This window comes from Bos indicus, chromosome 9, assembly GCF_029378745.1.
Source record: "Bos indicus isolate NIAB-ARS_2022 breed Sahiwal x Tharparkar chromosome 9, NIAB-ARS_B.indTharparkar_mat_pri_1.0, whole genome shotgun sequence".
In the NCBI taxonomy this organism is placed as follows: domain Eukaryota; kingdom Metazoa; phylum Chordata; class Mammalia; order Artiodactyla; family Bovidae; genus Bos; species Bos indicus.
This window is the reverse complement of record NC_091768.1, coordinates 90,975,624-91,001,478: the sequence shown is the minus strand read 5'-3', so window position 1 is coordinate 91,001,478 and position 25,855 is coordinate 90,975,624.

The following is a 25,855-nucleotide window of genomic DNA, read 5'->3' as shown; positions in this document are numbered from 1 at the left end:
CCATCACCTCCACTAGCTTTGTTCATAGTGATGCTTTCTAAGGCCCACTTGACTTCACATTCCAGGATGTCTGGCTCTAGGTCAGTGATCACACCATCGTGATTATCTGGGTCATGAAGATCTTTTTTGTACAGTTCTTCTGTGTATTCTTGATAATGGAAACATGTCCCCAAATAACAAAATTGAACTTTTACACCTTTCTATTCCAACATCCTAGTTCAACATCTTCATATCTGCTCCTACTTTCTGTCTGTAGTCATTAATCAGATCATTCAGTAAGGAGTCCCTTTTGTTCATTATCAAGGACATTATTTGTCTAATTGTAACATGAAGTGCCTTAATGCTATTTAATTTCCTAGTGACATTAATGGTTAACAGGGAAATGATTTTTTTGTAGGTCGAGCATTGAGAAAGTCAATCACTGACTTTCATCCTTCTTCTTGCATCCTTCCTTCCTTCTTGCATAGTCTTCCTTCCTTCTTGCATAGTCTTCAGAATGGAGGAATACTAGCCTCTGCCAAGGCAATGGGAGCACCTCTTCAGGCACACAGGGTAAAAAAGAATTTGGAGGCTCCATGTTCTTGAATTTATCCACCCAGGCCTACTTATCTTAAATCTCCACGCCTCACTCCTCTCTTATCAAGGACAAAATTTTTCTGTGGGAGATATTTTGAGGCTAAAAATCTATTCTTCTCTCAAATTTTGCTACTCTTGCAATTAGGATCCAAGCCCATTGGCCCTCCAGTACAGGAGGTGGGGCAGTCTTTTTAATCCTGCCATAAAAGCATTCTTATTTTCACCACTTCTCAATTTGGAAATTGATTGCAATGACTTTATCATTTTCTTTTACAATGCATGAATTGTACCTCACAACAACCAAATAATTCCATAGTCCTAATATTTCTTTTTTCCCCTTGTATCTTTCAAATGCCAATGTTGCAATGCACAAACCAAGGTAGCTTATTCTGCTTGTACCATATTCAATTCATTACAGGCAGATGTGTTAGCAATTGCAATGCTGTATTATGTCAGGGGCTATCATTTTTTTCTGTTTCAAGTGATAGGCTATTTTATTGCTATTTGGAGAGAGAATGATCCGATGTCATATTACCATTCACAGAGTTAATTTCCTGGAACCACTTTTGTTATTATTTCTCTTAAGTCCAGAAATGGACCTAAAGGTGAAGATCCTAATGCAAGTGATTTATTGAAAAGACACAGAAGGTATCAGACTTGTATTGATATGTATTCTATTAGTTTTTTCCTGAAATAGATGACTTTTTTTTAAACAAAGAAATATATTTAATAACATGCTATATTATTGTCCCATCACTTCATGAGAAATAGATGGGGAAACAGTGGAAACAGTGTCAGACTTTATTTTTCTGGGCTCCAAAATCACTGCAGATGGTGACTGCAGCCATGAAATTAAAAGATGCTTACTCCTTGGAAGGAAAGTTATGACCAACCTAGATAGCATATTCAAAAGCAGAGACATTACTTTGCCAACAAAGGTTCGTCTAGTCAAGGCTATGGTTTTTCCTGTGGTCATGTATGGATGTGAGAGTTGGACTGTGAAGAAGGCTGAGCGCCGAAGAATTGATGCTCTTGAACTGTGATGTTGGAGAAGACTCTTGAGAGTCCCTTGGACTGCAAGGAGATCCAACCTGTCCATTCTGAAGGAGATCAGCCCTGGGATTTCTTTGGAAGGAATGATGCTAAAGCTGAAACTCCAGTACTTTGGCCACCTCATGTGAAGAGTTGACTAATTGGAAAAGATTCTGATGCTGGGAGGGATTGGGGGCAGGAGGAGAAGAGGACAACAGAGGATGAGATGGCTGGATGGCATCACTGACTCGATGGACGTGAGTCTGAGTGAACTCCGGGAGTTGCTGATGGACAGGAGGCCTGGTGTGCTGCGATTCATGGGGTCGCAAAGAGACAGACATGACTGAGCGACTGATCTGATATGACTGATCTGATCTGATATTATTGTTTTTGGAGGCCTAGCAATCCATTTTCCTTTCTTTTTCTTAATCCCTTACAGAACCTCCCTCTCAAACACAAATATTAAGTAATCACATAATTCAGGTGTATTCAACTATAATATTACACCATAACCCTGGCCATAATAATTGGCTTATGAATGGCTCCTCCAGGGTGTTAGCAAAAGGAAGGAAACTTTATCTATTACTGATTCAATGAAGATGTAATCTGGGACATTTCTGAACATACTTCCCTTTTGTCATATTAAGAAAAAAAAATTGGCAAAACACCAGAAAGAATCAAAACTGAGATGTTGAGAGAAGATAAGACCCTAAGATATCAAATGTTTCCTACATCCAGTCACAAACATATGGGCCCAAAGATTCTGTTTTTAAATCTCATTTGTATGGGTTTGAATTACTTGAAGGTGAAAGTACTCTAACTCTTAATAAGCTTAAGCCATTAATGTAATGAAACATAATTGAATGAAAACTAGAATGTAATACAGGATAAAAATGAGTTGTACTCTAAAAAATGATAAAAGAAAATAGCTGTTGACCTAATATTCATCTAGATAAAGGTGAAACTGAATTGTTTTTAGGCAAAGTAGTAAAGAAAATTTGCAATGAGTACACTTGAATTAAAAGAAATGCTTAAGGGACTTGTTGAGAAAAAGGAAAATGATCCTAGACATTAAGAGAGAAATACAGAAATAAAGAGTGAAATAAGTGGTGAATATGTAGGTAAATCTAAATGAATGCTGACTGCAGAATAGTAAAAAGTTTTTTATTATTTAAAGTTAAATTTAACAAAACTTCAAAAATACTGCAAACATGGGAATAGGGTAGAATTTCAAAATCTTTGTGTGTCTGAAAAGTAATAAAATTACTAATTTATATTGAGCGTGAATAAGTCAAGATTTCCTTTTTTACTCTTTAGGGAAGCCACTAAAGAATAGTATAAAAAATGTACAAGTGACAAGTTAACAAAGAAGACTGAATAATAAAAATTTTATTTTGAAGGTTCCAAATGGAATCTAGCCAAGAGAGAAAAAGAAATGGAATATTTTGGGAAAATATGAAACAAACTTTAACAAGGTAGATTTAAATTCAAACATATCAACAGTTTGATTAAATATAATAGACTAAATGCTCCAAGCAAAGGCAAAGATTCACAGACTCTTGATAAATACACTCAGTTATATACAACTTATAAGAACAGATTGTTAAGAAAGAGAAGACAAAATAGAGTTAAAAAGATTAACATATAAACAAACACTATATCACACCTATCCTTCCTCCCCTAAAAAAATACATCTATATAATCTCAGATAAAATGTACTTTTGAGGCCAAAATATATATGGCCTAATAATATAGACCAGCAGTCTGTAAGCTATGGACTTTCTCCTGCATTTTTAAATAAAGTTTTATTGAAACACAGATACAACATTATATTTTTATGTATTCTCTACAGCTGTTTTTATGCTAGGTGATAGAGCTTAGTAGCTGCAACAGATATTTTGTGTTCTGTTTAAAATATTTACTATCTCATCCTTTACAGAATTTTTTTGTGATTTCTAATGCAGACTCAAAATATATAAATTATAAATGTAAAATTTTCATCAGAAAAATAGGTAAATACACAAATATCTTGTCAAATTTTAATGAGTCACACTTATAAAATCAAAGACTCCTAAATATAAGCAAAATTCCAACAAACAAATTATAAAATATAATTAATTGCTTTAGAACACAGAGCTCAATATACAGAATATTTTCAAGTGGACATAAAATATTCATTAAGTTTTTTCATAAAATGTTTAAACAAATATTAGAGAACTGAAATAAGATAGAATATATACTAATCATAATTAAATTAAGTGAACAAAAATAATTAAATGCTTAAATATTTGGAAATTAAACAATATACTTCTAAATATACTATGGATCAAGGAAGTCACAAAAATAGTAAAATACTTTGTAATATAAACTAATGAAAAATTTACATATCATGAGTTGTTATTCAATTCAAGCTATACTTTTAAACTTATAGGTTAAGTGAATATATTAGAAAGGCATGACATAAAATCAACCATCTAAACATTATCTTAAGAATTAGAAAAATAACAGAAAATTAAATGCAAAGAAGTAGATGGAAGAAAATAATAACAAGAAGAGATTCAGGTAGTAAAATAAAATACATCTAAGGAAAAATCAACAAGATAACTTATAAATGAAAAAAATAAAAGGACATCCAAAAGATCCTATATGAAAATATTTACAGAAAAAAATAATTAATCAAAACTGACAGAGAAAACTTAGTTACGTGAAAAGTTATCTATTAAATACATTGAATCTTTTGTTAAAAACAACTCCCAAGAAATCACCAGGCTAGATGGATGGCTTCACTAATGAGTTCTGCCTAGGGTTTATGTGTTGAATCATTAATCTGTGAAAATAAGATAGCTAATAAAACTATATACCTGGAAATTAAACAGCACAGGGAACTGGAAAGCAACATTTTAAAATTTTGTTGAAACAACATCACGAAACATAAAAATATTAGGAACAACTGTAGCAAAATATGTCCATAGCCTTTGCACTGAAAACTGAAGAATACGCTTGAAAGAAATGTTTATGCTTTAAATGACTATTATTCCAATTTCAATTCTCTCCTAACTAGTCTAAAGATTTAATGGACTTTCAATTATAACCAAAGTAAAACTTCACTGTGTGAAAAATTGACATGTAAGTTCTAAAATTTATATTCATATGCAAATAATGTTGAATGCACAAAGCAATATCACAAAAGAATAAAAAGATTATAGGTTATACACTATACAAAATGTAAGACTTACTATAAAATGGTTGAATTGGCATTGTTGTTTAGTCACTAAATTCTGTCTGACTTTTTGTGACCCATGGACTGTAGCTTGCTGGGCTTCTCTGTCCTTGAAATTTTTCAGGCAAGAATACTGGAGCGGGTTGCCATTTCCTTCTATATTGTATTGTCACAAATATCAACAAACTAATAAATAAAGCATACACAGGGCACAGGAATGGACCCACACTTACAGGATTACTTAATTTCAACAAAGACATGAAAGGAACACAAGGAGGGAAATGAATTTCTTTTGAATATATGGTGTTGGCACTAAATATATATTGACAGATGACATAAGGAATTTAGTTCAGTGTCATGGCACACATAGAAATTATTTGAAGAAGAAATACTCATCTAAATATAAATATTAAAAAAAAAAGCTTTTAGAGGAAAACATAGGAAAATGTTTTCTTAACAGTAAGCAAAGCAGTTTTAGGACCTAGAAAGAAGTAATCGTAAAATATTAAATATGAACTTAATATTATTAAAATATTAAATTCCAATTTGAGTAATGAAAAAGTAGAAAGTATCAGATTTGCTTCATGGCTTATTGTTAGGAAATCAGATAATATGTTCAAAACAACAATTTTCAGGCATTGAACAATAAGGCTTCATAGGGCTGTGGCCCTAAAGCAAAGAAAAAATATAATAGGCCTTACAATTGTCCCAGTTTTCTGCCTAGAGGTAGTTGCCTGGTTGTAAGGCAGGGTGAGAAAAGTCAAACAGAGCCTGGTTGCCTTGAGGACATCAAGGAGCTCAGATCAGATCAGATCAGATCAGTTGCTCAGTCGTGTCCGACTCTTTGCGACCCCATGAATCACAGCACGCCAGGCCTCCCTGTCTATCACCAACTCCCGGAGTTCACTGAGACTCACGTCCATCGAGTCAGTGATGCCATCCAGCCATCTCATCCTCTGTCGTCCCCTTCTCCTCCTGCCCCCAATCCCTCCCAGCATCAGAATCTTTTCCAATGAGTCAACTCTTCGCATGAGGTGGCCAAAGTACTGGAGTTTCAGCTTTAGCATCATTCCTTCCAAAGAAATCTCCTTCAGAATGGCCTGGTTGGATCTCCTTGCAGAAGAAAGAAGTAATTTGATTTAGTGTACTAGAACAGCTGAAGCTGCAGTACCTGATGTAAACAGCTAACTCATGGGAAAAGACCCTGATGCTGGGAAGGATTGAGGGCAGGAGGAGAAGAGGGTGCCAGAGGATGAGATGGCTAGATGGCATCATTGACTCAATGGACATGAATTTCAGCAAACTTGCAGGGGTGGGGGGTGGTGGATGGTGAAGGACAGAGGAGTCCATGAAGTCTCAAAGAGACAACTGAGGGACTGAACAACAACATCAGATAAAAAGGAGCTGCACAGAGAATGAGCTCTGGAGATAAGTAGAGGAGTCCTGAGTCTTTGATTGAGGGTAGATATGCTGTAGTGTGAGAGGAAAATGCCAAAGGCTAGTAAAAGAACTGCCAGAATGCAACAGGTCAAATATGTCCTGGAACTCCCTCAAGATGATAAATAGCTTAAGTTCCCAAGTGCCTGAATAGAAAGATTTGTCAATAGAAGGAATTAGTGAAAAGACATCAAAAGGTTGTTGTTATTGCTGAGTTGCTAAGATGTGTCCAACTCTGTGACCTCGGGGACTGCAGTGCTCCAGGCTGCTCTGGCTCCTCTGTCCTCCACAATCTCCCATTGCTCAAACTCATGTCCTTTGAGGTGGTGATGTTATTCAACCATGCCATTCTTAGGACTAAATGCTGTTCTGGAACCATCAAGAGGATGGATCCCTCCATCAAGAGGGAGCTTTAAGACAAGTCTCAAAGAGAGCAAACTGATTCCAAGTAACTTAGTTACATACCAGGACAAATTCTAACACTATTATATGAACACATCAAAATTCAGCATTCAATAATTCTGTGGCTGAACCATACTGACTCCATTTTGTCAGTTCCATCTTAGGCTCAAAGTCCCAGCCCTACCCCTTCCTGAAAGACTAAGCTTTAGCGTACTCATAAGGAATGCACCCAAGTGAAGTAAGTTCCCTATCAACTTTTACCCTTGCCTTCACCTGCTCTGATAAATGGAAGAATGCCTTTTGCTGACATCGATGGTTAATGGTCATGAGAACCCTCATGGAGAATAAAAAATCCCGGTTCTAGTTGGTATGGATGTGCTTTACACTTGGTAGTCAGATTCTATTTTAGCTTTGGCTCCTTTAATCTCCCCTGCATGCCTGTTTGCAATGTGAAGTGTAGCTACAAATGCCTTTAGATCTTCATCTGCCCAATCCTGTCTGTAAGTGAGTTATCTACAATAAACTTCATAATTGCACTATATGGCATTGCTGCTTTGTTTATCAGTCTCAAAGGTCTTTCTCAGTTCAAAGAATAGTATTCATTATTTCTGCTGCCTAACAAGAGTACAAAAATCCCAAAGAATGGGATCCAATTTTTTAAAAAATAGCCAGACTTGTAAAAAAATAAGAAAATAATATCCATAGCAAACCATTAGCAGAAATAAATTCCTAATCACTTGCATACAGGGTCAAAACAGAAAATAATAATAACACAAATGTTGGTGAAGATGTGGAGAAACTGAATCATTGATATATCACTGGTGGGAATATAAAATTGTACAGCAACTCTGGAAGAGTTTGGTGTTTTATCAAATTAAATATGCAATTATCATACAAATTAACAGTGTTGTGAATCAACTATGCTTCAATAAAAGTTTTAAAAAAAGGCATTTTTGAAATGGAGGATAAATCAGAATAACTTGTCTAGAAAGAAGCACAAAGAGGCAGAGATGTAACATATGAAAGAAAGGTTAAAAGACATTGAAGAGGAGAAAGCAACATGCCTCTAAATCAGAATTCCAGAAGGAGAAAAGAGTGAGAATGAGACAATATCTGAAGACATAACAAGATGAGAATTTTCCCAAGTGAAGGATCCTAACCACAAACTCAAGAAGTAAATTACAAAGAGGGACGAATTTTGAATTTTGTGAATGTATTACATATTTGAAAAACTTTGTAATTTAAACACTTTTTTTTAACAACAAACAACTTTGGGAAAAGAGGGGCAAGAGACTACAAAGAGTCTACAAAGTAGACTGCATGTTGTTATGAACTACTTTGATGAAATTTCCCTTTGTGAATTAACTTGTACATCAGAAAGTATACTGAAAATAAATGAAAAAAAATCCATCTAATTATTTAGCATTTTAATATATGAAAAATGCTTATCCAAATTTCCCTTAAATCTAGAAGTTAAACATTATTGAAGTACATATTCTGGAATGTTCTCGTGTTTTTTTTTTTTTTTTAATAAAAGTATTGGTTAAGGAAAAAAAAATAAAAATTTTCAAGTTCAAAACCTGTCCACAACTGTTCATAGTGAACTTATTTTTTGGAGCCAGAAACTGGAATCATTCCAGATGTTCTTGAACAAGTGAATGGTTAAAGAACTGCAGTATATACACACCATGCAATTTTATTCAGCAATTAAAAGGAACAAACTATTGATACATGAAAAAAGTCAAGATAAATCTAGGGCATTATGTTGAATGAAAAAGTCGACCATAAAATGTTACATAGTGTATTATTGCATTAATATTTTTGAAATGACATTTTAAAAAAGGACAAATAACTAATTTCCAGGGACTAAGAGGAGAGGAGCACAAATGGGAGGTAGACATGGTTATAAAAACACAAAAAGGACTCTTGTACTAGTGGAACTGTTCAGTAACATCACTATGATGGTGAATACATGACTATGTATGTGATAAAATGGTGTAGTCCTTAATGCATGCACATACACACATAAATGGGTACAAATTAAATAGGGAATCTGAACAAGATTGGTGAATTGTATTAATGTCAAAAATATGTATGTGCTATTATATTATGGCATTTCCAAATGTTACCACTGGGGAAACTGTGCAAAGAGTACAAGAGATCTCTATGTGTTGTTTCTTTTATCTGCATGTCTAATGTGTTAACTGCAAATCATTTCAATACAAATTTCAATTGCAAAATTGGAATAGATCAAGATTTCTCATTAAAAAACTACTAAGCTCAAAAATAAATGATGAATTGAACTTCATCAAAATTAAAAAGTCTTTCATAATTAGACATTATTATGGAAATGAAGAACCGAACCTCACACTAATGATCACAAAACATGTATCTGACAGATTTTATTTCCAAAATATATGAACTCCTACAATTTTTTTTTACCAACAAATCAATAATAAAAACAACAGCAACAACAAAGCTCCACCAAAAGTACTCAACAGCATTCATGATTTAGTAAAAGCAAATTAAAAAATGCATAGATACTTTAATACTCACTGCTGCTGCTGCTGCTCAGTCACTTCAGTCGTGTCGGACTCTGTACGACCCCATAGACGGCAGCCCACCAGGCTCCCCGGTCCCTGGGATTCTCCAGGCAAGAACACTGGAGTGGGTTGCCATTTCCTTCTCCAATGCATTAAAGTGAAAAGTGAAAAAGGGAAGTCGCTCAGTCGTGTCCGACTCGTAGCGACCCCATGGACTGCAGCCTACCAGCCTCCTCCATCCATGGGATTTTTCCAGGCAAGAGTACTGGAGTGGGGTGCCATCGCCTTCTCCATAATACTCACTGCTGCTGCTGCTGCTGCTAAGTCGCTTCAGTCGTGTCCGACTCTGTGCGACCCCATAGACAGCAGCCCACCAGGCTTCCCGTCCCTGGGATTCTCCAGGCAAGAACACGAGTGGGTTGTCATTTCCTTTTCCAATGCATGAAAGTGAAAAGTGAAAGTGAAGTCGCTTAGTAGTGTCCGACTCTAGCGACCCCATGGACTGCAGCCTACCAGGCTCTTCCGTCCTTGGGATTTTCTAGGCAAAGTACTGGAATGGGGTGCCATTGCCTTCTCTGATAATACTGCTGCTGCTGCTGCTGCTGCTAAGTCGCTTCAGTCGTGTCCGACTCTGTGCGACCCCAGAGACGGCAGCCCACCAGGCTCCCCCATCCCTGGGATTCTCCAGGCAAGAACACTGGAGTGGGTTGCCATTTCCTTCTCCAATGCATGAAAGTGAAAAGTGAAAGTGAAGTCACTCAGTCGTGTCGGACTCTCAGCGACCCCATGGACTGCAGCCCACCAGGCTCCTCAGTCCATGGGATTTTCCAGGCAAGAGTACTGGAGTGGGGTGCCATTGCCTTCTCTGAAATAAAAGAGACTGGAAAGATCAAATATTAATGAGAATAAGGAAAGTCCTGGGGGCATCTTGCTTTGTTAGGAGGCAACCCTGTGAATGATGGGAGAGCCTAGTGAACTGAGAGGGGCATACAGAATCATCAGAATATTGAGAGCAGTAATTTATGGGTTGTTTGGGGGACATAAGCGGGGAATGTCCTGGGAAGTAGATATTAATTGACAGGAACGTTTCAACATATTTATACAGCTGATATGGCCATATATGGGCTTCCCAGGTGGCACAGTGGTTAAGAATTTGCCTGCCAATGCAGGAGACACAAGAGACATGGGTTCAATCCCTCGGTCAGGAAGATTCCCTGGAAGAGGAATTGGCAACTCACTCCAGTATTCTTGTCTGGAGAATGCCATGCACAGAGGAACCTAATAGGTTATAGTCCATATGGGTCACAAAGAGTCGGACACTACTAAGTGACTGAGCACACACACACACACACACACACGGCCATACATACTTTTACAAAATAAATATTTCCATAAATAAAACCCAACTTTTCTACTCTAGTTTTAGAAGAAGTAGCTGTGTAAAACTTGGATCAATAAATTCTACTTATGTGGATAAATGTGGAAGATTAGAGGGAAGGCTTTTATTTATATTATAGTCACATAAAGTCAGAATTAGAGAAACTCTAGAAAACTTTCTCTAGCACCACCTTTTTATAGTTAAAGAGGAAATGTTGACCTGGGAAAATTTTCCACAAGACTTTGATTTATCTTGGCAAAGGAACAAATAGTAAGCTCTTTATCTTTAGACATATTGACTAACTGTACTTCTCTGATAGCAAATTATAATTAATACTATTCCTATTATCAGTGACTGGTGCCTTGTGAAAGCAAGATTTGGTGTTGAGAACACCATGACACTCTTCAGGCATTTTGTTTGTGATCCCCTTATAGAAATATTTGCTTAGGGTTGCTAAATATCGCCTTAAAGAAACAAAAGGAAGGTCAATAGCATCCTTCAGGCTTTAGAAGGATTTAATAACAAATTAAAAAATTTGTTATTAGACACATGCCAAATCTTCAACCATAGAAGCCAACACAAACTAGAGGAAAATGTTGATAATTAATGTAAAATATCCTTAAAATTCTCATCCCTCCCTTCCTACAATTTGCCAAAAATACACATAATTTTTCTTTCTGTTTTTTTTTTTTTGGTTGGCATTGATTTTTGTAAGCAACTCTTGGCAGAACTCATTTTCTTCTATTCAATTGTAATTATTAGAAGATCAAAGCGAGCAAACACTGCTCTCACACAGTACTTACTTTCATTTGTGATGAAGGTCAATATCCCCTTGATATTGTAATATTCAATTTAATCAACGTCTTCTGACTTTAAAATGGAGCCAGTATATCCTATGATAGGCTAAGTAAAGCCAAACCGTGAGAATTTTGTTCTTTGCCCCTTTCACTGTTTGGCAAATGATGTAAATAAAAGAACATTCAGTGATTTACAATTTAAATGCAATATAATAGATCTTACTTTATGATTGGCTTTTAGCAAATACCATTTAGTGATTCAGGCTGCCCTGTCAGATAAATTGTCTGCTCTGTAATAGCCATAACACTGAACTATAGCACTGGAAATGTTTGTATGGGTCAAAGGAACCTCATTAGACGTAAGGCAAAACATTCAAGTAATAATGTGTTTATTATAGCTTTATCTGTCATCAAATCATTTGGTTCTCATTTTATTAAGATTTTAAAACATTGACTATTCAAGAAATGTACTCAAGTTTCCCAAGCATTTTATTGCTTAAGTGAAAGAGTGGTCACGAGTGTTGTTTGGAAGAACCACATTCTACTGAGACATATCTGAAATTTACCAGTATTCAACATACTTTGCTTATATAGAAAAATACCCGTTTTCTCTTCTATTATAAAACAGGACCAGCCTTAAACACAGACAGAATCAATCACTACTTCTATTGTACAAACTAAAAAATCTGAAGGACTAGATGAAAACTTCAGTTTTTTAATTACTTTCTTGTATTTCGATATTTTACTATTCTCACTTATCAGGAATCTGCAGACCAAACTATTTGCATTTAAAGAATTAGTAAAGAAGTCAAGTCAGGGTATGTCTGTGAAGTTAAGCCATTAAAAAGATAGGATAACGCCTACAAGAAATTATTTTTAGAATACATAAGCATGTCCTTCGACACAGGGAAAAGAGCCCATTAAGGGGAGGAGATAATGCAAATAATATATAACCGTGACCAAGTGTCAATGCTGGGAAAGGATAAGATACTATAGCAAACATGGTTGGTACCACATCTAGACAAGCTCTGAGGACTATCCCTCATGCTCTGTATCCTTTGCTGCTTTTGCTGCTAATGATTCCCATCTGTGATCTTCAGAAGATAATCTTCAGTGATTAGAGCTGGAAGTAGCCCACTGAAAATAAAAGCAACTCATTCTCTACTGCTCCAGAAAGGACCCATTTCAAGGTGTAATTTCTTCTCCAGAAGACCATCTGAGGCTACAACTGTACCTGACTTTGTTCCTTTGCTTAGTTTCTTTCCCTTTTCTTTCCTCCTTCCTCCAGATCCTTATTGGTTCCTCCTGAGACCACTTTAAGAAATCCCGTGCAGAAATGATTCATCTTAGAGTCTGATTCTGAAAAGCCCAAACTAAGACAAGTATACTTCAACTTCTGATGTCAAATTGAAACAAAAGAAAAAGGGTAAAGAGGCAGAGTGTTTTGCAGTTGGAGGGACAGAAATTCAAGTTCACCTTGGGTGATGTTAATATTATTGAAATAGATAGCAAATAAATATGTTAAATTGTAGGGAACAATGGTTTAAAGACAGTACCATTTTAAGAATTCTTTCTGTTAATAGTAGTGTGCTTTCAGAACCATTGTTAGAATCCAGTAGGGTTTTAGATAAATGGAATTCTTACTAACGGTTGGGAGGTTTGTGGCAAGAAGATGTGCATACATGTGCACATACGCTCAGTTGTGTCCAACCCTTTTACGACCCCATGGACTGCAGCCCGCCAGGGTCCTCTGTCCATGGAATTTTTCAGGCAAAAATATTGGAGTGGGTTTCCATTTCCTCCTCCAGGGCATCTTCCCGACTCAGGGATTGAACCTGGGTCTCTTGTGTTTCTGGCATTGCAGGTGGATTCTTTACCACAAGCACCACCTGAGAGGGTTTGTGGCAAGAAGATGTATAAAAAGAAGTAATTCAGAGCATTGGATGAAACAGAGGGCAGACCTTGTCAACGCAGTGAGATGTGGGCTTCAGGGAGTGGAATGTACCATAAGGCAATGGGGTACCTGGAACCCAGCTGAACATAGATCATGCAATAATGGTATAGGAAATGCAGAAAGAGAATGCAGAAGTGCCCAATAAATGCTTATCCTAAAATGATTTTTGTTTTTGTTTTTTAACTAAACTGGAATTCTCCCCACCCATGCTCATGTGTGGCTAATTTCCCCTATGCATAATATCCATAGTAATTTTTAGTAGGAGCGGCTCAATTTGTTTACTTTCCAGCATGAGAATTAAAATTAATTGCACAGGATACATTATGTCTTTTGCATAAATGAAAGAGAAAGTGCTAGTCACTCAGTCATCTCTGACTCTTTGTGATTCCATAAAGCCATCAGGCTCCTCTGTCCATGGAATTCTCTAGGCAAGAATACTGGAGTGGGTATCCATTTACCTTCTCCAGGGAATCTTTGCAATCCAGGGATTGAACCCAGGTCTCCCACATTGCGGGCAGATTCTTCACCATCTGAGCCACCAGGGAAGCCCCAGTGCATAAATAACAAATAACAAATCATAATGTATTTTTTTTTTCATTCAAACTTCAGCAACATCCATGACTTGATAGACTGGCTTATTCTCCCTTTGTGATCTGCATTCATAGAAACATGTCCTATGCTTATGAAAGCAATATATCCACATTTCACTGAGGAAGGTGGTGAGACAGTGTAGGTATGTGATGAGTACTAAATATATTTAAAAGGTTGGTTACAACAAAAATATTCCCAAGTATTCAAAAACACAAAGCATCCCTATTTTTAAAACTACTTTCCAGAAGTATTTTAATTCCATTAGCCTTCTCAGAAAATGGTCGCATGAAATGGCACAAAATGGGACTGAAGTGAGATAGAAAAAAAGGAGAATTAGGAAAATGAACTTCAACTATTATATTGTCTCTTTCTCTTTCCTCTCCTTATGCCAAAAATCCATGAACAAACTGTCCTTTACTTTGTGAATAATTGTCTCTGATCTTTTAGTCCATAACCATTTCTCCAGTTGTCCAGTCACTGGTTTTGGACAGACCATACCAAATGCTTTTTCTTTTTTTCTACATGGCTATCAAGTTTTCGTTCATAGGATTTTGATTATTTCATTTGTAATACAGATTACAAAAGAAACAGATGATCAAAATTTATCAGTTTTTATTCAAATTCTTGCATAATTAGATTCTGGTAGCTTGAACACTGAGAATGACAGGTTTTCTATCTTTTATTACCCCTACCTCCCATCCCACCCCCCCAAAAAACCACTTTGAGTCATATGGCACAGAGCAAGAGTTCCTAAGTGATCAAAAGTGTCAGTATGTCCTATATGTGTATCACCAAGTTAGATAAAATAATACAGTGGAAAGAACACTTAATTTAGAACTATAAGACCAGTATAAGAAGCTAAAATCTGTCATTCATTGGCCCAAAACAAATTACCTAAACCCTTAGGCCTCTACTTTTATCTTTAAAATGTGCTTTTTTCTCTACCTGGAAAAAAGATTGCTTATTTTACTTACCTTAAAGATTTTTCATAAATTGAAGTATGTAAGAAAAGACTACAAAATTTCAAAATTACTCAAAATAATTATTATTAATATATTCTAAGAAGGGCATATGCTTTTAGATTTTTTGAGGTAAGAGAAATAGTAGTAATTCGTTATCATTATCTTGCATCTATAACCATATATCATATTCATCCTGACTTGTTGAGATTGATAACCACACCAATTTCATATCTTTTTTATGTGAAAAATAATCACGCCCAGAGAAATTTGGTAGCCTACCTAAAGTTGCTAGTCTCCAAATTGAGTTACTGTGTGAATTCCATTTAAGAGTAAGTGACCATACTTTGCATGGGGCAGGTAGGGGGAATAAAGTCTAGTTAAAATATTAACAACGTCAGAATAAACTTTTATTAGGAACTTCTACTTTTCTCTTTCTACATTTTCATACACCATCTTGCAGAACCCTGAAGTAGACTGAACAGTCTGTCCGAAAGCTCCAAAGCATTTTGAATTTTGTTTCACAAGAAAGGGAGCTAGAAATTTAGAGTAGCTGATGGTACAAAAAATGCTGTGAAATCATTACTTGCATAATACCGAAAATGATTCTTATTCTATACAAGGAAGCACTGAACTAATTTAAAAATATTAGATTCTCAAGATTATATCTGCTCTTTTGCTTAGGAATAAGTATCATATCGACTCCATTACATGGGCTCCCTATTTGAATGTATCACCAGAATAACAGCTAGAACATAAAGCACACTGAAGTTTTCTTCAGTCTGAAGAGCAATTTCCTTTCATTCCCATTAACTTTTTTATTCTCTGGGGACTTTATAACTCAAAAGTATAAAAAAGTAATCATTCTACAGTCCAACTGCATTTGTTGGAAACATTTACTGCAAGTCATAATTTTAGACTTACACATTTTTTTTTATTTCATTATTCTGTATCATAATGTACTGGAGAATTAAGTGCCATTATCGAAAATGTTATGTCCTTAATAATACTTTGATGACTGATCAGCAAGAGATATTTCATCTCTTTCTAGTGCTGATGATAACTTGGAAATTACAGTGCCAATGAAGCTCCCATTGTCCATGTCTTAACTACACATTCTAGTTGGAGGAAAGCAACTAAAGGGAAGATAAATCTTGGGGGGATCAATTTAAAGAATAACTTCATTATCTACATACTTCATGCTAGCTAGGGCATCCTTATTCAGTAGTTTTTGATGAAAAAAAAACATTGGTGCTGGAACACATTTTGATATTGAATATAAAACCTAAGAAATAGACATTAGAAAAGTTAGTCCTGTCACAGTTATTATGAAGCCAGGTTTGCATACTTTAATCAAAGTAAACTTGCTTAATTTGTGATGAACTAAATGTGGTTAGTTTTTATTTGAGAGGAATTATAAATGAATGCTAGCAAACTGTCCCAAAATAATGGTCACAACATTATAGTCATGCATTTCCCCCCACACATTTTGAAAATGTCTTGGATATCATGCAACATGAAATGTAAGATAGACTATGTATATAACAATAGTCATAAGATAGAGAAAATAATCATGGAAAAGAATCAATGAGATTAGGAATTTCCAGGCAGTTGTGCTGAAATTATTAGCATAGTTAGAAACTTCTCTCGACTCTGAATTTCTCGGAAGATAAATCAAAACATGTAAAGTGCTATGTTGCATAGTTTTCAACAGGAATGGGATAAGTGCATGCATGATCATCGACAGAGACAAACTTTTTCTTATAAACTGAAGAAGTGTATATATGGGTTTTTATATGACAAAGATTGGGTAATATTGCATAGTAAGTTGCTAAAATGCCCTTTTTTTTTAATGTTAAAAGAAAGTGTATCACATCTTGATTTCAAACCTATTACAAAACTATAGCAACTAAAATAATATAGTATTGTCATATTAAAAGAAATCAGTTTCTTGGTGAAATGAAAAATAATTGAGAAAAAAATAAAGGAGAGGTGAAAAATAAATATAACATGATATCCTTGGGTGATCTCCTTGAACATAAATGGACATTAGGTAAAAATCAAGAAAGCCTAAATTAAGTATGGACTTAATAATAATATAACACTTTAGGTTCACTAATAGTAACAAAATACCATACTAATCTGAGATGTTAATAAAAGGGGAAACGACGTGGATACGTGATATCTCATTTTTACATAAATCTAAAGTTGTTCTAAAATGAAGAGATTATTTACCAAAGAAAGAAAAAAAAGCTTACTAGAGACAATTTCTGCTGAGCATAATGGTTAAGTGAAGAAAATCTACTTCTTAATACCTATGGTACTATGAATATTCTTGATTTTTTTTTCCTATTTTCTATTCTCTGGAATTTGAGAATAGTAATAATAATTAACCTGTAATCTTGCGATAAGAATTAATATTTCTTAAAAGACTAAAATACCCTAGCACACAATAAGTGTTATGTAAATATTTATTAATAAATAATATGTCAAAAATTCTTCTAGGAGAATGCTGAATTAAAAGGACAAGCTGTTGGATGATACAAGACAGAGGCAGTCACAAATAAAAGCAGAGAGCTCCTAACTGCGCACCACTGAGGGGGGGTATCATTAACTATATGGTTTTTATTTTGCATTTTTAAAATATTATAAAAAAAAACAACAAGAGGACCCAATTTCCACACAAAACTTCTATACAACTATTTATAGCAGTATTATTCATAATAGTTAAAAAGTGGATATAATCAGTGGGTGAATGAATTAACAAAATGGTCTATCCATTCAGTGGAATAGTATTTATCCTTAAAAAGATTTATGGTTGTGATACATGTTACAACTTGGATGTAGCTTGAAACAGTAAGAGAATCCACATATTATATGATTTCATTATATGAAAGTACAGAATAGAGAATTCTATAGAGACAGAAAATACGTTAGTGACTGCTTAGTGGTAGACAAGGTCAGGTGGTGATAGCTGAAATCTATGGGGTTTCTTTTTAGGTAATCAAAATGTCCTAAGATTGGTGGTGGTGTTGGCTGAACATATCATGTGAATATACTAAAACCAAATAAACTGACTACTTTAAATGGCTAAATTGCATTATATGTGAATTATGTTTCAGTAGAGCTGAAATAAAATAAAAGTAAAATGAAAATATCATCTAATAAAGAAACCAGAAAAATACAAGCAAACACAAATTATTGTTTATCTTGTTTGTTCACATTTTTCAATCAAACACTGGATGTGCTCTAGATTCTAGAAATATAATCAGAAAGTTACACGCAGAAAGCATTTAGTCTTGTTATGTCAGATAATTTCAGTGCAGTCGCTCACTCGTGTCCTGCTCTTTGCAACCCCATGGACGGCAGCATGCCAGGCTTCCCTGTCCATCAGCAACACCCAGAGCTTGCTCAAATTCATGTCCATCAAGTTGGTGATGCCGTCCAACCATCTCACCCTCTGTCATCCCCTTCTCGTCCTGCATTCAATCTTTCCCAGCATCAGGGTCTTTTCCAATAAGTCAGTTCTTCGCATCAGCTGACCAAGTAGTGGAGCTTCAAATTCAGAATCAGTCCTTCCAACGAATATTCAGGACTGATTTCCTTTAGGATTGACTGGTTGGATCTCCTTGGAGTCCAAGGGACTCTCAAGAGTCTTCTCCAACACCACAGTTCAAAAGCATCAATTCTTCAGTGCTCAGCATTCTTTATAGTCCAACTCTCACATTCAAATGTGACTACTGGAAAAACCATAGCTTTGACTAGATGGACCTTTGTTGGCAAAGTAATGTCTCTGCTTTTAATATGCTGTCTATGTTGATCATAGCTTTCTTCCAAGGAGCAAGTGTCTTTTAATTTCATGGCTGGAGTCACAATCTGCAGTAATTTTGGAGCCCAAGAAAATAAAATCTCTCACTTTTTCCATCCTTTCCCCATCTATATGCCATGAAGTGATGGGACCAGATGTCATGATTTTAGTGTTCTGAATGTTGAGCTTTCAGCCAACTTTTTCACTCTCCTGTTTCACTTTCATCAAGAGGTTCTTTAGTTCTTAGCTTTCTGCCATAAGGGTGGTGTCATGTGCATATCTGAGGTTATTGATATTTCTCTCAGCAATCTTGATTCCAGCTTGCGCTGCATCCAGCCCAGCATTTCTCATGATATACTTTGCATAGAAGTTAAATAAGCAGGGTGAATATATAGAGCCTTGATGTACTCCTTTCCCAATTTGGAACCAGTCTGTTTTTCCATGTCCAGTTCTAACTGTTGCTTCTTGACTTGCATACAGATTTCTCAGGAGGTAGGTAAGGAAGTCTGGTTTCCCATCTCTTTAAGAATCTTCCAGTTTGTTGTGAACTACACAGTCAATCAGGAAGATCCCCTGAGAGGAAAATGGCAACCCACTCTAGTATTCTTGCCTGGAAAATCCCATGGATGGAGGAGCCTGGTGGGCTACAGGGCTACAGTCCATAGGGTCACATTGGACACGACTAAGTGACTTCAAAGTCAAAGACTTTCACACAGTCAAAGGCTTTGGCATAGTTAATATAGCAGAAGTAGATATTTTTCTGGAACTCTCTTGCTTTTTCCATGATCCAGAAGATGTTGGCAATTTGATCTCTGGTCCCTCTACCTTTTCTAAACCCAGCTTAAACATCTGGAAGTTCACGGTTCACGTACTGTTGAAGCCTGGCTTGGAGAATTTTGAGCATTACTTTGCTAGCGTGTGAGATGAGTGCAATTGTGCAGTAGTGTGAGCATTCTCTGGTATTGCCTTTCTTTGAGATTGGAATGAAAACTGACCTTATCTGGTCCTGTGGCCACTAATGAGTTTTCCAAATTTCCTGGCACCACTTTCACAGCATCATCTTTCAGAATTTGAAATAGCTCAACTGGAATTCCATCACCCCCACTAGCTTTGTTCATAGTGATGCTTCCTAAGGCCCATTTGACTTTGCATTCCAGGATGTCTGGCTCTAGGTGAGTGATCACACCATCATGGTTATCTGGGTCATGAAGATCTTTTTTGTATAGTTCTGTGCATTCTTGCCACCTCTTCTTAATATCTTCTGCTTCTGTTAAGTCCATACCATTTCTGTCCTTTATTGTGCTCATCTTTGCATGAAATATTCCCTTGGTAGCTCTAATTTTTTGAAGAGATCTCGAGTCTTTCCCTTCCAATGTCCTAGTTCATCACATGATGTGCTTAGTGGCAAGAACTTCAGGGTCTTGTTTGGTAAACCGTCAGGTGCTTGTCTATTCTAGGACATTGGAAGGGTTCATTTCATTATTCTGAAACTTTTCTTCTCTGAAGCAAGTGGCTCCAGCATACTAAATGTTCTGTTAGACATATAACGAAATTTTAGAGATTACTACTCTTTCTTCTCTCCTTCTCTTTCCATCCCCCCCCCCCTTTTTTTGGCTAAAGTATGAATTTAGAATTAACATCTGGTCTACACACACACAAAAATATGGGTTTTTGGTTAGCTTGATAAAATATATTAGCCTATGAATTATATACACTAAAAATATTGTGTACTACAAAAGCCATTTTGTGATATTGGAATGAACTATGACTTGCATGGGTAGAATATGTTAGGGGTGGTGGAGCAAGATTTATCTTGCAATTTCCCAGTGACCTTTCACATCTTAAACCAGAGAGAGCAAACAGGCCAATGAGTTCTATTTAGCCTGTGCATGGATTTTCCTCACAAAGTATGATTATCTCTTGGTAATATAAAATTATTGCCACTACTTAAAGAGATTTTACATAAAATCTGACTTTCCAGATTCTCTTAGAAACATGAATGATGTGGCAACACAGGCACCACATTCCCATGTGGGAACAATTGGCTAAAGCTGACTATTGTCTATCGAGACATGGTCCCCACTGCCGCACAGCTTGCTACTGTCTTACATACCTCCCTTCATTCATTTTGCCTGTGTGACCCTACCACTGCCTTAAGGGTTTCTCAAGGAGGCTTCAGGGCTCTAGGTCCCTTACCACCAAAACAGCTTCACTTTAATTAGTTTTATATATTGGCCTCTCAAGATTTCTCTGAAGATTTTCTGCTAACAACAGTTTGAAGATTTAGATTAAATAATAAATTTTAAAATGTAACTTTTGAGCATCGGAAGGTAGAGGAAAACCACTTTAAATTTTTCTTTAGATAGAATTTATAGGTAATCTCGGAGATGGCAATGGCAACCCACTCCAGTACTGTTACCTGGAAAATCCCATGGATGGAGGAGCCTGGTAGGCTGCAGTCCATGGGGTCGCTAAGAGTCAGACACGACTGAGTGACTTCACTTTCACTTTTCACTTTCATGCATTGGAGGAGGAAATGGCAACCCACTCCAGTGTTCTTGCCTGGAGAATCCCAGGGATGGCGGGGCCTGGTGGGCTGGCGTCTATGGGGTTGCACAGAGCCGGACACGACTGAAGTGACTTAGCAGCTAGTCTTTCCCATTCTATTATTTTCCTCTATTTCTTTGCATTGATCACTGAGGAAGGCTTTCTTATCTCTCCTTGCATTTTCTGGAACTCTGCATTCAAATGGGTATATCTTTCCTTTTTTCCTTTGCCTTTCACTTCTCTTCTTTTCTCAGCTATTTGTAAGGCCTCCTCAGCTTCCTCAGACAGCCATTTTGCTTTTTTGCATTTCTTTTTCTTGGGGATGGTCTTAATCACTGCCTCTTGTACAGTGTCACAAACCTCCATCCATACTTCTTCAAGCACCTTGTCTATCAGATCTAATCCCTTGAATTTATTTCTCACTCCCACTGCATAATCATTAGGGATTTGATTTAGGTCATATCTGAATGGCTTAATGGTTTTCCCTACTTTCTTCAATTTAAGTTTGAATTTGACTATAAGGAGTTCATGACCTGAGCCACAGTCAGCTCCCAGTCTTGTCTTTGCTGACTATATAGACCTTCTCCATCTTTGGCTGCAAAGAATATAATCCATCTGACTTTGGTGTTGACCATGTGGTGATGTCCACGTGTAGCGACTTCTCATGTGTTGTTGGAAGAAGGTGTTTGCCATGACTGGTGTGTTCTCTTGTCAAAACTCTGTTACCCTTTGACCTTCTTCGTTTTGTACTCCAAGGCCAAATATGCCTGTTACTGCAGATATCTCTTTACTTTCTAATTTTGCATTCCTGTCCCCCATAATGAAAAGGACATCTTTTCTGGATGTTAGTTCTAGAAGGTCTTGTAGGTCTTCATATAACCTTTCAACTTCAGCTTCTTCAGCATTACTGTTTGGCGCATAGACTTGGATTACTGTGATATAGAATGGTTTGCTTTGGAAAGGAAAGAGATTATTCTGTTGTTTTGAGATTGCATTTTTGTGATCCTAAAAAATGTCTTTAGGTATTCTCTTTTATGGGCTTTCCTGGTTGCGCTAGTGGTAAAGAATTCCTGCCTGCTAATGCAGGAGATGTAAGAGATGCAGTTTTGTTCCCTGAGTCTGGAAGATCCTCTGGAGGAAGACATGGCAACCAATTCCAGTATTGTTTCTTTTGAGAATCCAATGGACAGAGGAGCCTGGCTGGCTACAGTCCATAGGGTAGCAGAGTCTGATGTGACTGATGTGATTTAGCATACACACATGTATTCTCTTCTATGAACTGATGATTTTTGGTTAGGATGCACACTTTTAAAAGGTAGGAAATAGTCAAGATAGACTGAGACACCAATGAAAATAAGCAAAAAATGGCTGATAAAAAATTAGGTGAAATTAGACAATGGAAGAATAAAGAGCTGAAAAAAATGAAAATCATCCAGTACATATACTTTGTCTTCTCTTCACAATCCCCTTTCTAAAACAGATCATAACACACAACATTCAGAACTTCAAATATTCATCACCCATATCGCAAAAACTCTTCACACTTTCATCCTCTGTCACTTCCCGTCAACTCTGAAACTTCAACAATGAGAAAGCAATTGCATATCCCTAAATTTCTGCTATTTCAAAGTCATTGCTTTTTCACAAATACATTTTCTTCCCTGTCTCTTGGGGAAATTTCTTTTCATTTCAAAGTCTAACTCAAAATGAACTTGTTAAGAAAGCTCTCCTTAACTACCCCCTCTCCAAAAGTGGACTTAAGCACAATTTTCTGTTTATGCTTGGTATTTCACCTGTTTCTATTTGTCACATGTACCACATTGAATTTTAATTGGCATTAGTCTTCCTGATTCAGTGGAGAGATCAGCATGGTTGGAAATTTTATTTTTCTTTGTTGGCTGAGTATCTTGTAAATACTCAATACTAAAAAAATTTTTTTTTAATGAATAAATGAAGGAATAAGTGAACAAATGAGTACTTTGACACTTGATTTTAAAAATACTTCTTTCTGTTTTGTTTTCCCTATTTGCTTTCCTTTTTTAAATTAATTTTTATTGGAGTATAGTTGTTTTACACTGCTGTGTTAGTTTCTGCTGTACGGTAAAGTGAATCTGTTATACATGTACATATATCCACTCGTTTTTTAGGTTCCTTTCCCATAAAAGTCATTACAGTGTATTGAGTATAGTTCCTTGCTCTATATAGCAGCTTCTTAGTAGTTATATATTTTATACATAATAGTGAGTATATGTCAATCCCAAATTCCCAATTTATCCCTCCCCATCTTCCCGCTTGGTACAAACCACAAGTTTGTTTTCTACGTATGACTCTATTTCTGTTTTGTAGATGAGGTCAACTGCACGTATTTTTTAGATTCCACATATAAGCTATATCATGTGATATTTGTCTTTCTCTGACTTACTTCACTCAGTCTGACATCTTTATGTCAATCTATGTCACTGCAAATGTCATTATTTTGTTCTTTTTATGGCTGAGTAATAACACTTGGACTGCAAGGAGATCCAACCAGTCCATTCTGAAGGAGATCAGCCCTGGGATTTCTTTGGAAGGAATGATGCTAAAGCTGAAACTCCAGTACTTTGGCCACCTCATGCGAAGAGTTGACTCATTGGAAAAGACTCTGATGCTGGGAGGGATTGGGGGCAGGAGGACAAGGGGATGACAGAGGATGAGATGGCTGGATGGCATCACTGACTCGATGGATGTGAGTCTGAGTGAACTCCAGGAGTTGGTAATGGACAGGGAGGCCTGGCGTGCTGTGATTCATGGGGTCGCAAAAAGTCGGACACGACTGAGTGAGTGAACTGAACTGAATACCAAAAAAAGTGTAACTATGTTATCCCTTCTTAAACAATAGGATTAACAAAAAAATAATTAGGACATGTGACTTTGAGTTTTTACATTGGTTTATTGGTTAGCAATATTGGCTATAATATTGCTTCTTTGTGCTTCCCTAAGTCTGATTAAGTATTTGAGCCAAATAGGAAATTATCCACGATTAAAATGAATGTAGCAATTAAATTGTGCTTCAAATACAGTAACTTTGGGGAAGTTTTACTGTAAATAGCAATCCCCATACTATTGTTGCCAAGGAAAGAAAGGAAGAAATCAATTAAAGAAAACGAAGAGACATAGACACTACGAAAAAAAAGCCTTATACATCAGTTAATATATTTATTTCTGCCACACTGTAGCCATATTAAGTATTTAACTCCTTTAAGATCCAAGAAAACTAAGAATCTGAGCAGTGTAATGACACTGGGAAAAGAGGTTCAGATATTCTGGCTTCTGCATTGCTCTGCCACACTAAAGTGAAAGTGAAAGTCGCTCAGTCGTGTCTGACCCTGTCTGTGTATATAGTCCTTGGAATTCTCTAGGCCAGAATACTGGAGTGGGTAACCTTTTCTTTCTCCAGGGTATCTTCCCAACCCAGGGATCAAACCAGGGTCTCCCACATGGCAGGTAGATTCTTTACCAACTGAGCTCTCAGTGCCACACTAAATGAACATCTGAATTGGAAGCAACAGTGTAGAATGCAAGCAATAAACAAGAAAAAGAAATGGAAGTAACTCCAGGAAAGACGTATCATTGCTAATATTAGACTGTAATATTTTACTGTACACTGCGAAAGAAATTTTTATTGTAAAAGACGTCCTTAGAAAGCCACATTTCCTCCAATCATTATTAAACTCATTTCCACCAAATGGAACTATTTATTTCAAATAAATTAATATTCCTTTGGGAATACTTCCTAGGTTAATTTTTATTTAGAAATTATAGTATTTTACTAAATTTATATAGTTTTCTGTTAATCAGATCAGCAGTTTCTTGTCACTATCTATTTACATATCCTGCAGAATAGATGACAACCTTATATTTAAAGACCTGATTTTAAGCAGTTGACATTTGATTGTATGTTATTTAAAGCGAAAGAAACCTTAGAAATCATCACCACCAGCCTTTTAATTTTTAAATTAAGAAAACCGAAGATGCTAAGAGGTGAAATAATTTAAGGCGATTGACTAAGTTGGAGATCTGTGAACTGGCCACCAGCCAAATACAGGCTCTTGTTTTATTTATTACTTGCATATTATTTTTTTCCAATTTGACCAGCATACTTTTTGCATCAATTTTGTTTTCATATATCCAAAACTATCTTTGCCACGGGAAAATTTCTTAATTTTTTTTTAACGGCTCCTCATTTTAACCGTGTCATAATGAGGAAAGGGTCAACATAATGTATCTTTTCATTAAGTAGTATGGTATGATCACTGTTTATGACTATAGTTAGAGATATTTTTGAAAACAAGTGTGTGTTTTAAAAATATCTCTCAACATCAGTTTGGACAGCATTGGTTTGGTCCTTGAAAAGCAGCTTTCAGCAAATGCTGCTGCTGCTGCTGCTAGCTCGCTTCAGTCATGTCCGACTCTGTGCCGTCCCATAGACGGCAGCCCACCAGGCTCCCCCATTCCTGGGATTCTCCATGCAAGAACAATGGAGTGGGCTGCCATTTCCTTCTCCAATGCGTGAAAGTGAAGTCGCTCAGTTGTGTCTGACTCTTCGTGACCCCATGGACTGCAGCCTACCAG